Source organism: Abramis brama (genome assembly GCF_963993115.1).
Source record: "Abramis brama genome assembly, chromosome: 19".
NCBI classification, from domain to species: Eukaryota; Metazoa; Chordata; class Actinopteri; order Cypriniformes; family Leuciscidae; genus Abramis; species Abramis brama.
The window spans coordinates 14,376,049-14,392,074 of NC_139981.1; the positions used below are offsets into that span (position 1 = coordinate 14,376,049).

The 16,026-nt window shown below is 38.0% G+C and overlaps 1 long non-coding RNA gene across 2 annotated transcripts in view; it reads right to left on the bottom strand.

The window, feature by feature from the left end:
* Nucleotides 1-582: 582 nt before the first annotated feature.
* Nucleotides 583-16,026, bottom strand: part of LOC311069946 — a 62,769-nt gene continuing 47,325 nt past the window's right edge. Inside the window, exons 5-8 of one of the 2 annotated variants that reach the window (XR_014603589.1) lie at nt 15,483-15,648; nt 8,603-8,721; nt 5,282-5,443; nt 583-733 (exon numbers count right to left, since the gene is read on the bottom strand). This is a non-coding gene — a long non-coding RNA (uncharacterized lncRNA). Of the gene's footprint in view, nt 734-5,281; nt 5,444-8,070; nt 8,143-8,602; nt 8,722-15,482; nt 15,649-16,026 lie in introns of those variants that run through there. The other variant, XR_014603590.1, reaches the window with a different exon arrangement.

Sequence of the window (16,026 nt, forward strand, 5' to 3'; positions counted from 1 at the left end):
AAATGGTTAACAGTTAAGAGCTTAAATGACAGTAATTAATCAATGCATATACAGTATATATGTATACTGCAACACAGCAACATATACTGTATATTATTATTATTATATTAATAACATGTAGTTTCAGTCCTTGAATGTAATTGGCAGAGTTACAAAAGTGACATTGACTTAACCACTCAACTGATTCATTCAGGGTTGAAACAAGTGACTGTCAGTTAGTCCTTGAATCATTCACTCAATCCAATTCAATCGATTTGTTCAAAACAATGCTACAGATGTGAAACGATTCATTTTGCTTCCTTTAGAGAAATATTTTCTCTAAAATGTTAGTTACTACATTTTAACTTCTATCAAATGAACTATTGTATAAAATCAATATCACACTCACAGTTGAGATTATGTTACAAATGCTGTCGACTGAACTGAACTTGTATTTAAATATTCTAAGAATGAGACAGAATAGAAAGAGTTTCTACAAGTTCCTGTTAATTTGCTACTTCACTGTTGTATAGTACAATCATAGATTGTACAAAACAACCTCCAACCATTCAAAATAGGTTTTGTGGAGTCCTTCGGCTGGTGGAGTTATCCTTTTCAAACTGTTAACCGAAGGACAACGGATGATGAGAGTTCCTCTTCGCCCCCGCCCAAAATGGCTCCCTCACTCAAAGCCACTCCAGAGGGACTAAGGGTCTCTGGCACTCAGTGCCTCGCCGTCCGCTCTGAGACCGCCCTGCCAAGAAAGAGAAGGGTCTCTCATTTTTCTGACACTCTTGTCCTTCAGCCTATTGATCGGTAGGGAGAGAACATCCCCACCATGGCCACTAATAGAAAGTGAAGTTCATCAGCCGCTGCCTGCTGATCCCCTCAACAGACATAAAGATCTATAAAGGCCACCCAACTAACCTTTCCCTTTTTTTACCTTCTCATGTTCCTTCTGTCTCCAACTTTTCTCACATTTTATTTATTTATTTTGCCTTTTTTTCCAAGAGACTTCTTACTATGTTTCCTTTTTTATTTGTTTTCTCTTGATATCTGTAGTTCTTTAAATCTGAATCTAGGACTAGTCCAATAAAAACTGTGGTGTGCCAGACTGTTGTTGCAATCGGAAGCTTTTTCATTAGCAAGGCAGGTTGTATGAAAACATACGCTGAGTTTGTAATCAAACTAAACCTTTGTTCGACAAATCTATCTTTAAAACTGCCAGTGAGACAGGGATTTTATGTGTTTTTCTACAGTTCCTCTTCCTATAAAGAAGCTACTTTGAGACACACAGCTATTATTCACAATTTTCATTCACATTATTCCAATTGCATGCAGGGAGCGTCTACCAATGAGTGTGTGCAATGAGAGGAGGATTACATTCTAATTACAAAATAACACTGAACACCTCCATCGGGCTGAAACCTTTTATAATCCCGTATAAAAAGATGACCGTAACCTTGGGAAGGCGAAAATAAGGAGAGGGAGCTTCTTAAACTCACACATGCGCATACACACACACACACACACACACACACACACACACACACACACACACACACACACACACACACACACAAAGAGAGAAAACTAAACCCCACTGTCTTTTTCTTGACTGAGTGAGGGAGCTTTATTTTGTTGGGGACATGCAGTCGTGGTTTGTTGTCAGTGCTGGGAGAAATGCACATTTCTCATTCAGGCGGCTAAGGGTGAATGAGCTGCCGTAGATACACACAGCCCTCAGGCCTCCACGCTGCCTGTCCTCAGCACAGCTCCACTGTAGCGCAGTGATAAGCTAAGGAAATGGACTCTAAGAATGACTATTCATGTGTATAGCGAACTTTATGTCTAGAGCCAATTTTATGTTGAGAGAGAGAGAGAGAGAGAGAGAGAGAGAGAGAGAGAATAAAATATTACGTGTTTTGTTATGCTTTCAGAAATCACAGTTATTATATTGACAGCCATAGTTTTATGTTTCTCTTCAGGCTACTTCAACACATTTAAAAGTATTCTAATAGTGGGGAGAAAAATAATAGAGTCAACTTGATAGAATAATTTATATTTTAGTTAGGATAGCTGGATGAACTGGATCAGCATAAGTGCCACAGCTCACATGTTAACCTATAGATCACATCAAACAATTATGAGGAGAATTTGAAGGAGACCATAACAAGTAGAGCCTTGAACAGGGGTGTCCAAACTCGGTCCTGGAGGGCCACTTTCCTGTAGAGTTTAGCTCCAACTTGCCTCAACACTTTCTAGTATGCCTAGGAAGACCTTGATTAGCGGGTTCAGGTGTGTTTAATTGGGGTTGGAACTAAACTTTGCAGGCCCTTCAGGAGCAGGATTGGACACCCCTGGCCAAAAATTAGAAACTTTAGAAAATGAAAGCCATTTGTTCTTTCCACAGTAAGCTTTTCCTTCACCAGCACTCACCTAGACAGCTTTGTCAGAAGAGCCCAGAACTTCAGTTACACTCTCTAAGGCCGCATTTACACTGCAGGTCTTGATGCCCAATTTGTTGACTATATCCAATTTCTGCATTTACTATACAGTACTATAGTGTACAGAATGGCAAAACAACCCAAGGTAGACTTACTGACCCGGAAAAGCTTAGGCCGAAAAGGAAGTAAAAATGGCGAAATTTGCAATGGATGCAAGCTTTTGCTTTCCGCACCATCTTTAAAAGTCAGCAAAACACTGTGTTGAGCCTTTGTGTTGAGCCTGCATTGCACCATTGAAAACAGTCATGTGATCATGGTTGGTGTCCACTTGAGTTGACGTCATTCGCCATTGTCGCTTTTTCAATGACGTACGCCTGGCATTGATGGGAATATCCAATCTGCTTACACATTCCTACAATCCAATTACTGCTTACGCGGTTGTAGGTCATATCTGATCTATGCCACATTAGAGGAAAAATTCGGAACTGGGTCACTTAAAGCAACACTAAGGAACATTTTTTACCTTAAAATAATGTTTCCAAAATCGTATCAGTGGTTCATCAAGTCATAACAGGGTGAAAGGCACTTATGGATTCGCTTTGCAGCCCTATATCTGCTATACCCACACTATGCAAGTTTGCCAAACCGGGTCGCGTTTCTGTAGTTCGAATGAGACATAAAAAAATTACAAATTTGACTTGCTTTACGTCAAGCGTTACAATAGTCATTATTTTGTTTTCCTTCGTTTCTGATTTCGTAATACATCATACTTTCATGAAATCATGCAACATACTCTACCTTGTCAGTGGACATCGTTCATTCCAAAGCCGGTGCTAGATAAACAGCGAGTGTACGTGCGACATTAGGCTGCGGGCGGCGAAATTATTTACGACAGCGGTAATGGACAATTCCGCTTCCAACCTGTAGGGCGACCGAAGAGGAAAAGTTCCTTAGTGTTGCTTTAAAGGCCCCCTGAAATAATTTTTTTTTTTAGCTTTTAGTATGAATATATCAGCCTTAAGGTTATGAATAAGCTGGTGTGTTCCAAAACAATGACAAAATTCGCATTTAGGAGATGTAAGCATTCAAAACTTACAGTCTCTCACTTCAGCTAAAATGGATCACGGATTTTTATGACATCACCGTGGACTTCAGCTTCTCATCACATCTTCTGTCCAATCAAATGCTCTCTAGAATCGAAAGCGTCCCACCCACTATACTATAAATACCACCTGGCCAAAGCGACCGTTGACACGCCACGGAACAATGGGTTGGAGATGTGTGTTCGGTTGCTCAAACGTTCAAGTTTCATTCCGTTTTCCAACTGTACATTGATTAAGAATGAAATGGCTAGAATTTATTCACACCTCTACTATTGAATCCAATGTATCATCAGCGCTTGGATTTGCTTCCATGGTGCTGTCAAGTACGACTTGCAGTCTGTGAGGTAAACTAAATGCTATTGGCTATTTGAAAAGGGGAAGGAGCCATTCAATATGTCCCGCCTTAGCTTCCTGTTTCAGTGGATATTACGTCAACGCATCATACAAAGCTGCGCATTCAAAAGCACTTCAGTGGGCCTTTAACTCATATAAAGTGAATGCAGCCTAAGTCTCAAACACAAAACTAAACATAGAAACAAAGTGAAACCTTTTCCTTTTGGATCGTATTTCCAAATCTCAATATCCTATTTTTGTATCATCTTACACTAATTCTTGCTAATGATTAAGGGTCAAATAAAAAAAAGAAAAAAAAAAAAGTTTCAAATCCTACAGATCAATCAGTTTATTGAGGCTTTCGTGTGTTTTCAAATCACATCTAGGCAGCTGCAAGAACAATACACTTTCACAAACAACATTTAAATCACAAAACCCAAATGCAATTATTAAATCTTGCTTCTAGGCATGTTATTGCACAATGTTTCAGTTAGAGCTGAATGAATGTTGAGTAATATTACACAAGTCTATTAGTCAGGATAAGACTGAAATCCACTCTGCCTTAAAACACCCTCTTATTCCTTTCAATTCAAGCCCACAAGTGCCATAAAGCAAGCCAGAATGCTCGACTCATCACGAATTATGACAACACACGAGCCATCACACCACACCCACTGCCATTCATCAGTACCAAAAGAGCCCTGAGAACTGGAACCTATCAATAAACGTGTACATTCATACGGAATGTCTGATATAATAAATACAGCTATGGTAACTGTTTCTCCCCTTTGCAGGGCATCAAAACACGGGCATCTCATTCATCTGACATTCTGATTGGAACCAACTCAATTCAATTTCACATGTTTACATGCGTATGGTCAGAGAACGAGGTTTTGATGGTATTGTGATATGCTAAAGGTTCAGTCATAACAGACAGATGGCCATACAAATCATCCGTAATAAGAAATACATGCTAACTATCTCATTTTACTGATGCATTCCTATTCCTCAGGAGCAATGGGAATGTTTTAAAGCCACAATCCAAATGATACCCAAGAGAACAAAATGCTGGGCTGAGTTTGGCTTGAAATTTATCTTCATGCATAATCACTGAAGGATACATTTTCATTGAATAAGAAAAAAAATATATAGCAGTTTAGAGTAAGCTAGCAGACATCGTAAAAAAGTATAACATGTTAAAGAAAAAAGAAAGAAAGAAAGAAAGAAAGAAAGAAAGAAAGAAAGAAAGAAAGAAAGAAAGAAAGAAAGAAAGAAAGAAAGAAAGAAAGAGTCACATTCATGAACTCAGCTGTCGAACAGCTAAATTTGTACGCTCAATTAAAACTACACCAACTTTCTAAATCAAAGGAAATTACAATAATTAGGACAACATTTCTCTGTCATTACTGCACCACATACCAGAGATTTGGATTCCGTTCAGACACAGCTCTCCTAACTGTCTGGGAGAAACCATCAGACATTTTTAGTAAACTTCAGAGGGACAGTTCACATCTCCTGTCTCTTCTCCAACCGCTTATATTCATTTGTGATGAGTTTTATGTGCATGATGAACCCAACAGCCTGAAATTAGAAAGAGAGAGAGAGAGAGAGAGAGAGAGAGAGAGAGAGAGAGAGAGAGAGAGAGAGAGAGAGAGAGAGAGAGAGAGAGAGAGAGAGAGAGAGAGAGATGCTTAAAAATAATGCAAAAAGAAGAAGATTCTATGATTTACTCACCCGTGTGTCGTTCTATACCCATTTATGTTTCTTTCTTTGGTGGAGCATACTTCCATTCAAAAGTTTAGGGTCAGTAAGATTTTTTAATTATTATTTTAAATAAATACATTTTATTTATCAAGGATCCATTAAATTGATCAAAATACTATTAAAGACATTTATAATGCTCTTTTTTTTTCTTTTTTCAAAAAAGTATTTCAAAAAGAATCCTGAAAAAATATCACTGTTTCAACTAAACATAATTTTTTAAGATGATAGTAGAGAAACAATACTTAATAACTTTTTAACTCTTTAACCTTTGTTGTACATATTCTTATGCAAAGGCCCACCACACTAAATGAGTTCTGTTTGTACTGATCCCATGGCTGAATGGCAGAATTTTTCATTCGTCCAGACAGCAGCTCGTCTCTGCCAGATAATTTGCATGGGCTGGCAGCTGCTCACCTCTGCAGGGCACTTGAGATGCTGTGCATGGCCTGCTCTACCTCCTTCAGCCCTTTTTTAACTTAAGACCAATGACTCCTATTAAGGACTCAGGCAGGGCTACTGACAAGCCAGTCAATAACCATGTGAGGTTACTTCATTATTGGCCTAATGGCTGATGGACTGAGGGTTGGAAATGGGCCAGTGAGACTGATGCTGGGTCACAGAGGATGGAAGCAGCTTATCCAAGAAACCATCCAAGAGTGTGTTGCCGGTTACCTACATACACACTTTGAAGGAGTTTACGGAGGTCTAGGACACCAAGACACACATCCCTCCCTAAATCAATAGTGACATAGCCTGGTGTTTTCCATTGTTCTTCGTTCTCCAGTAGCTGTGCACAAGTATAAAGGAAGACTCTCAAGGTCTGTGCCGGTCTGTCAGAGGCACATGGCTCAGACTCGCACAAAGGGCTCTTTTATTTCACCGGTGACCCCAGCAGAGAACTGCCCATCATCCTCTAGCCAAATTAGCATACAGCAATCCATTAGACAGGCCCTGACACACGCAGCGGAAATCCCCAATAGACTTGATCATAGGAGGACAAGTTCATTATTCATAATGGGAGGAGAGAAAAAAAAGGAAAATGGGAGAGAGAGTTTGAAGGAGGGGAGAATTGTCAGATGTAGGCATGTACTGTATACTGCAAAAAGGAAAAGAAAAAAGAAAAGAAACAAAAGAGAGACAGATATACAGTAAAAGTAACTTTAATTAAAAATCCATCCATCCATCCATCCATCTACATAAATACATCCGTACATACATCCGTACATACATACATACAAAGTTACTTTGAAATGTAATTCATTACAATATTGTGCTACTCTTTTAAAATGTAACTAATTGCGTTAGTTACATTTAAAGAAAAGTAATACATTACCTTACTTTTGCATTACTTTTCTTGTTTTTATATAACACAAAAGTTATATTTTTGGGCAAATGTAAAGGCCCTTTCACACCAAAATTGAATTAATAAGGCAGAAGGAAATGCTAATTCAAGCGATTACAGGGGTACAGCGCAAACAAACCTTTCAGGTGTGCTGCCATACTGGAGCACAGAAACATAGGACGCAGAAGAAAGTTCAACACATACTTCACCAATAGAAACAAAACATCTAAAGTCCTTTTTGCTAATGGTTTAATCATCGAAGGTCAGCACTCAGCAGCAAGTACATTGATCAATAAAGTGAGATTAAATGCATACAAATATTTTATTTAACATATTTAATTATTGGAGGTTTGCATAGTATTCTGTTTTTGCATTTCACTGATTTTATTCATTTTGAGGAATACTGAATCTTTTTTTTGCAAGTGAGATGAGTAAATGCATGCTCACATTTAGTCTAGAACTACAATAACAATCATGTTCACACACAACGCCTCTGCACTATACTCCAGATTTATAAAGGGGAGTAAAGGAGAAAGCAAAGTAACTTGCTTTAGCCTAATTATTTGAGAAAGTAACTCATTTATTTTGCTGTAAATTTAAAAATAATGCGTTACTTTACTAGTTACTTGAAAAAAGTAATCTGATTACGTAACTAGAGTTACTTGTAATGTGTTACCCCCAACACTGTACACGTATACAGTATATACATAGATCCGTACAGTATGGCCATACAATTACTGTAGATTTTTAGACAATGTAAATTATTATACACCTTTATATATATGATTTTTTTTAATATATTTATTATATAAACATTATTTCTCAGACAAAATAGTTAAAATCTTACCAAACAGAGAGAGAAACAGTCAGAGAGAGATGGTGATATTAGTCACACACACACACACACACACACACACACACACACACACACAAACAGGCGCACACATCTTTGTGGGGACTCTCCATAGACTTAATGGTCTTTATACTGTACAAACTGTATATTCTATCTCCTTACACTAACCCTACCCCTAAACCTACCCATCACAGAAAACTTTCTGCATTTTTACATTTTCAAAAAAATATAATTTAGTATGTTTAGTATGTATTAACCCATTTTCCTCATGGGGACCGCTGGCTGGTCCCCACAATGGAGGTGATCTCAGGTTTTACCATCCTTGTGGGGACATTTGGTTCCCACAATGTAATATAAACCAAAACACACACACACACACACACACACACACAAAGAAAGAAAGAAAGAAAGAAAGAAAGAAAGAAAGAAAGAAAGAAAGAAAGAAAGAAAGAAAGAAAGAAAGAAAGAAAGAAAGAAAGAAAGAACAATTTTGTTACCATGTATTCTCAATTAATTGAATTGTGAGTGAAAGTCAAGAATTTTGTGCTACGGGGAAGTGAAGGAGGCTTTTTCAAAGGTGGGAGTTTTTGAATGTAGTTTATAAATTAATTTATGATCACAAGATATTTTTATTTTTCATTATCTACATGTTAAATGTCCCTTTCCACAGCCCATGACAACAGCTAATATCATAAGTGGCTGTGAACAAATACACATACATTAAGAAGCCATAAATGGAGTGAAGTTCTGCTGACATGTGTAATGTTAAATGCCAACGTACCATTTAAAATGAAAGGGCAGCAGCATTTCCACTCTTTGTGGTGCGCCATTCAGACTCATTTAGAAATAAAATGGTCCTTTAGTGTTCTGTACCTGCCAAGAGTTGGACTGGTTAAAGACCTGCAGAAGAACAATAGAACAGAGGAGGATGTAACATTAGCATTTTTCCTTCTCAACATTAGAAAAGTACACATTCTCAGTCGTTTTATCTTGCTGTATTTTTATTTTTATTTTAATATCATATTGTTTTAATATTCTATATTGCATACTGGGAAAAAGGGCTAAATCAAGTTTGACTCAAGGGAAAGGCCATGCTGACCTCCATTGCTGCCCTGACAGGCAAGTACTACGTCTTTTCCTGCAGAGAAATGCCATCTCTGAAAGGCTTCCATTTGATTAATATTTATAATGGAAGTCTGACTCTTTTTTTCCTCCTCTCCACAGGCTGTTTTATTGTCAGATGGTCACCTCTCTAATTTGGGGGTTGAAAATGATGGTCTTGGTTGTGGCACTCTGCCAGCACAGGCAGTTCCTCTGATGTCTCTGAAGTCCTCGGTAAGTCTCTCTCTCTCTTTTCATATCAGGCCTGTGCTGCTCAATCCTTGGCAAAGCTCTAATCCTCATATTATAAGACACCTGGACAGTCTTACACTGTCTGTCTGCCCAGAACTCTCCAGATTGGTTGCGCTATTTCACACCTTTTCTCTTGCCTGATGTTCAGGCAGCTTCTCTGATATGAATAGCAGTTTCAATGTGGAAATCATTGGCCCAGCCGGGACTAAATCCACTGTTATCTCTCTCTGAGCCAGCACTGCTTGGGAGGGTGTGGGATAGATTTCATGTAAGTGTAAAAATGAGCACAGAGAAGGTGAGGAGAACTAGAGAGACACTGGCAGAAGTTTGCAAGAACACCTCCATGGCCTCATTTACACCCGAGACGCTTCACATTATCCAATCACAAGGGGTGAGCGCTTAATATAAGTGTAAACGGGGTGCAAAATGTTTTGTGATTCGATCTTGCAAATCACATTCGGAGCTCTGTTGTTATTGTTAACTAAAACAAAAACTATTAAATATGGTTTACTTTATTGAAATTAAGCTGAAATAAAATATAAATATTAGATGAAAAACATATAAATTAGAAAAGATGCCTTGGCAGCTTACTGAAATAAAATAAGTTTAAAAGTACGGTCCCACTTTATATTAAGTGGCTTTAAGTACTATGTACTTACATTGAAATTAATAATTTGATACAATGTACTTATTGTGTAACTACATGTTTTTACATTGTACTTACATTTTAAAAATTCCTGCATGTAATTACAGCTGTAATTAATTTATGTAATTACATTTGTAATTACACAGTTGACCCTTCCCTTACACCTTAAACCTACCCAATCCACCACACCTGTCCCTAACCTTACCCGTATCACACCTCAATAGCAGCAAAAGTGTTTTACAATACAACATGAACACAATAAGTACATTGTACTTATTTTTTGATGCAAGTACATAGTACTTAACGCCACTTAATATAAAGTGGGACCCATAGTACTAAATAAATTACAAAAATAAATAAACTAAATAAATAAATAAATAAACTATAAAAATAAATTAAAGCTAAATAGTTATATTAAATCACAAACACATAAAATGGATAAAATGTAAACTAAAATGAAAACTGAAAATATAAAAATAAAAACTATTTCAAAATATTAATAGTAAATCACACTAAAATAGCACTCGAAATGAAAATGTATGTATAGTGTCAACACTGATCTGTTCTGATACTCACCTGTCAATCATCCACTGTTCTAAATAAATGGACATGTTTGACTAAAAATAATTAACCATCAGAAAAATGTAAACATTTTAAATGGAATAAATAAATGCAAAAAGCCTGACATCATCATGCAGGGATACAAATTCAAGTTAAGCATGTTCAAAGTTTACTTAATGATAATAATAATAAAAATAATAATAATAATAATAATAATAATAATAATAATAATATGTGACCCTGGACTACAAAACCAGTCACATGGGTAAATTTTTTGAAATTGAGATTTATACATTATATGAAAACTGAATAAATAAGCTTTCCATTGATATAAGGTTTGTTAGGATAGGACAATATTTGGCCGAGATTCAACTATTGAAAATCTGGAATCTGAGTGTGCAAAAAAATCGAAACATTGAGAAAATCACCTTTAAAGTTGTCCATTTATGTTCGCGCTTTTGCTGCATTCACTCAGAAAAATAAATGTTTTATATATTTACGGTAGGAAATGTACAAAATATCTTCACGGGACATGATCTTTACTTAATACCCTAATGATTTTTGGCATAAAAGAAAAAACGATAATTTTGACCCATACAATGTATTGTTGGCTATTGCCACAAATATACCCATGCGACTTATGACTGCGACTTATGGTTTTGTGATCCAGGGTCATATATGTTATAGTATAATTTAATTGAAATGATCAATTTTGTGTCTTTTTATATATAGAGAGAGACACATAGTGAGAGATATACATACTGTGATAAAATCAGAGGTAACCACCAGATCTTGTCTAACCACTTGTGATTGGATCTCAAAAGGTGATTGTAATACCACGTGTGAATGGGGGCCCAAGTTTTGCTCTTTTGGTGAAAGCTGGAGGCCGATGTTTGAGGTTTTACACCACTTGACACACATACAAGTCTCAGCTCGATCCCCTTCCCCTCGTGCCTATATTGTTAAATTTCAAAAACTCACAGGTTGTAATAGCAAGGCTTTCTTCTCTCTATACTGTCACTGGTATATTCAGCTTCAGAAAGAGCGCCTCGACCCACTTCAAATAGCCGTTGTGTTCAATTTCCACCTCTCCAAAACAAACCAGAGGCGGCTTTTCAAACCATATGTCAGCAGTATAAGAGGACGGCTTTTATGTGGTGAAAGCAGTTAAATATTTTGTGAAGGCTCACTGCTGCTGCAGACCAGCTGAATGACAGTCTGACAATACACTCCCATCCATTCTGCTTCTCAGATCAAGCGCTCGCAGCAGCAACCCTGAGACACATTCACTCGCTCGCCCGCCCACCCGCTCTTGGCGGGGTGAGAGGGCGACGTGGCCACCCTGACAGAGGGAGCGAGAGCGCAAGACGGAGAAGGAGTGAGATGTAGAGGTAATGTAGAGGTTTTCCGTGACCTTGGCTACGGAGGATGAGGAGTGATGAGTGTGTTGGTATTGCGTATTCTGGACCCATTACTCACAGCACCTCTGCTGCAGGAGGTTTATGCCTTTGCCTCTACGGCGTACACACAAACACGGACACAGAGGGCGCAGCGGGCACTGCCCTCCTATGGCACCACACATATAGAGAGCCTGTACTCTCCGGCTCGCCACATCTACGCTGAGTTTTCACACCATTTCTCCTCTCATCTTTATTCCTATTTAAGTCAAAGACAGAAATTCAATGCACAGGGCACGGCGTGGAGCTAAGCTTCACTGGTTTTCTCCGTGCAGAAAATGAGATCTAATAATGATTTGCTCACCGTGGACGCTATCAGCACATAAAATCATCCAGGTTAATCAAATGGTTGTTGTGAAAGCCGTTTCTTTCTCTGCAGCGCTAACCCTAGCCGGCACAAGCTGAAAAGATCATTGATTTTTAATCTGCAATGAAAACCTCTTGTCACCCTTGGTTGTTTCTGAAATAATGCTGTTTTCAGTAGTTATACTTTTTCAGGCTCTTCTGGGATGGGCCTGTGGAAATTCTGGAGAGCTTTTGGGACCATGAGTCTAAATGTTATGAACTTTGCCTTTTGACCATGCTGCGAAACATCACACAAACAAAAGGAAACTCACTTTGAAATTCTGATGACCTTCAACCTAGCAACCTACATAGTGTGCATAATCAAACAATCAAATAAATGCAAAGTACATGTAATAATATTTTACATGCCTCTGGCTTATATTGATTGCGCGAAAGAGGCACGGTACTTAAACAGAATTATTCTACCCGATCTTCCAAGGTTCTCTGATTCCCCTTAAATTCAAATATGTAATCTCTAAACTGTATTTAAAACAAAAAAAAACAATAACATTTTCAATTCCACCACAATGACAGGCTGTCATTAGCAAGACCTTGTGATGTCAATACAACAGGAAGACAAGAAAACAGGTTTTAAATAAGCCCTTGAATTAAGAGTTACCTGATGAATAAGACTTAGCAAACAGAAAATTATTTACACTATAGATGAAAACAACTTTAACTCAGTCAAGGTTTGCATCACAGCTGTAACGAGGGAGTTTTGAACAGCACAAGGACATCATCTAACAAGAATAATGTGGGCCAAATTAAAAGCAAAGTGTTCTGACTGTGTTTTCTGGAGTGAGTTAAAAGAAAGACAGAGAAGAAGAACGTGGAGAAGGCGTGCTGGGTCTGGGCGGTGTTCGGCTAAGGCGAGATGATGAATCATGCTGAGTTGGACAATTGAGACACTGAGAAAAAGGCACAAAGTCCTGAGGAGAGAAATCTTTCGGTCCAGCGTCCTTCACTCCTAAAGTACTATAGACTCTTATCTGCTCACCAGCAAGGTTTTCTCTGAGAAAAAAAATGAAGAAATACATTGAAATATGAAATCAAATCATTGTGGGATATTGAAGAATTTTCTGACGTGACACTGTTCATCAATAACACCAGTGGTTGCATCGCTTTTACTTCTTTTGAACTCATTGTGTTCTCAATGAGAAGGCGTAAAAAAAAACGAGGGGGAATGGCGAAATACAAACAAACGTCCCAATCACTGGAGGTAGTGCCTCCATTGCTCTATGACTGGCCAATTACTCAGTCAATATGATAATGTTGTTGCTAAAATCGAACTGAATGGGTCAAACTGGTGGAAATGGACAGACTAATTACAACGTGAACATCACTCTAACAAATAAATAATTTTAGTCATGTCTGAATCAAAATAAACTTGAAATGACAAAACACAAAATTACACTGCAGCTTGGTGAAATTAAAGATGTAACTTTTTATTAACAAAGAAATTGCTACACGGATAAAGCGTTTTACTGCATTACTCATAATTGTTCTTGACTATTGACTATTAAATATATAAATTATATATAAAACAATAAACATATTATATGCATGTACAACTATAGATAGCAGTGGGGATTTCTTTAAGACTGCAAGGGAAGCTCGGCTTCCCCTATAATGTCAAAAAATTAATGGTCAAATATGTACTATTGTGTTAACATTTTATTGACTTTTATTGAGTTCGTTCAGAATCAGTTACATATAGCAGGTCTGCTGACTCGATTTCCTTCTCATACATTCCTGTAGCGTCACAGTGCATTTCCCTGTTGAAGCCCAGCGTCCATTGACTTCAATGGGGCTGCTTCGAACAGTTTTTTTCAGTGCTTCGAAACTAGACGGTCATTGGATAAATGCTGCAATTATGTCCCGCCCACGGACGCTCAGCTTCTCTGGGGGTGAATGAGGACTGGCCTGGACTCCGGGCTTCTGCGTGATGATTGGAGGGTCTGTCGAAAGGCTGTATCTCCTTTTGATTGACAGCGATTTCATACAGTAAAAAGTCGCTGATGCTGAAGCTATTCGAGCTCAGTCCCATCGCGGATTTTTCAAATGTAGTTGAAAGACAAACTGCTGCAACCTATTTCTTGGTATTTGCTTGTCGAAATTGCTAGCCAATTTTCATAATACATTTCACACAAATCTACATTTATACCTTTATTATATTATTACTTATTATATTTTTTATATTATTATTAGTAATAATTAAAAAATAATTATTAAAATAATTTAAATATATATATTATTAGTAGTAGTATTATTATACTTTATTATATTATTATTTATACATTTATTATATTATTACATTTATACAATTATATTTAACTCTGCTGGCCATTGAGAGGACACTGGTCAAGTCACTGGAAAAGACGCCTAGTTGGTACAACAGGGTCACAGAGCATTTTCTTGAAAAGGAACGTCGAATTTACGTATAAATAAATAGACAATTTTTATGATGTAGGCCGAAAATGAGCTTCCCCTCTTTGAAAGACCAGCAGCCGCCACTGATAGATAGATAGATCATTGAATTAATCATTATGGAAGTGTTGAATAAACTTATTTAAATTACTTTTCACTGTTTTCAAATAAAAAAACAACAACAAAAAAAAAAAAAAGCGCTTTGGCCGTTCATTTACACGACAACAGCATTTTAGCAGCCTGAAAACACAAGCTTTTGAAATCGGGGTTCAAAGTGCAAGTTTTTGAAAACAATACTGTTATTGTCTCCATGTAAACAACAAAAACGGGAATTTGTGAAAACAGCGACTCCACGCGCATGCATATTACGTGTTCAGTCTTTAGGCGCGTAATGTTTCTTTACAAAATTACATTGCCAACTACTGGCCTGGCATGCATAATACAGCGTTTTTAGTCCTTTTTGTGGATTCTTGTGAATGAGGATTGTTTTGACAACATTGTCATCTGTGCGAAAAAAGCAAAGGAAAAACTTCTCCGTTGACATCACTGTCGAGTGAACATACCCAAAAATTCTCTAAACCTTACAGAGGGAAGAAGAATGACAGAAGAAGAAAGTTAAGAAAAGTGTCACTTTGTTGCACTTTAGATGACATTGTTCAATTCTGTAGAACAGTCACGGGCGCATGGACATGGCTCTCATGCTGAGGTTTCATAATGGACACACAAAAGAGGAAACCCTGTTGAGAAACGCCTATACCAGAACTCTACTCCCCCTTTTAGAGATAGAGGGAATGGGATGAGGAGAAAAAAAATGAGTGTGTTTATTCTCAGCGGTGCTTTGCTAATGAAAGAGTGCATTCTTGTTTTCTTACTGTGTCATTGCGGTTGTGGCGTTGTCATGCTCTTTCTTTTTCCACGTCTGTTTGGCGACCCTCTATGAAGCATCGCCCGAATTGGTGACAAGGACTGAAGATAAAGCCTCCATAAATGTTCAGTAAATCATCTCCTGACCTTTCCTGGCATCGCACACATCGGCACCTGAAATGTTAAAGACAAAAGGAAGATTGAAACTTCCAGTGACGTGATGAAGTACAGTCACAAGTCTCCCTCCTCCTCCTCCGATCCCGTAATCTCTCTTCCTCTCTGTCCAAGTACGTCGTCTTTTCTTCCTGTCCCCGTACCTGCCTAGCTGTGTGAACGCGTAGGGTGGCGGACATTTTGCATATGCGATCCGTCATAGGGGCAGGATTAATGTTGTTTGCTGGCTCCCAAACACAGCTTGTGGTGCACTGTGGGCGACAGGAAACTTGGCCAAGTCTGGCTGCCGCACTGCTGGGTGGAAAATTAACCCTTGGTGGCGGGAGGCTGGAGGCCGTAGCTCAGGTGTCCTTACATATGTTTGCGGTGTCAGGACAA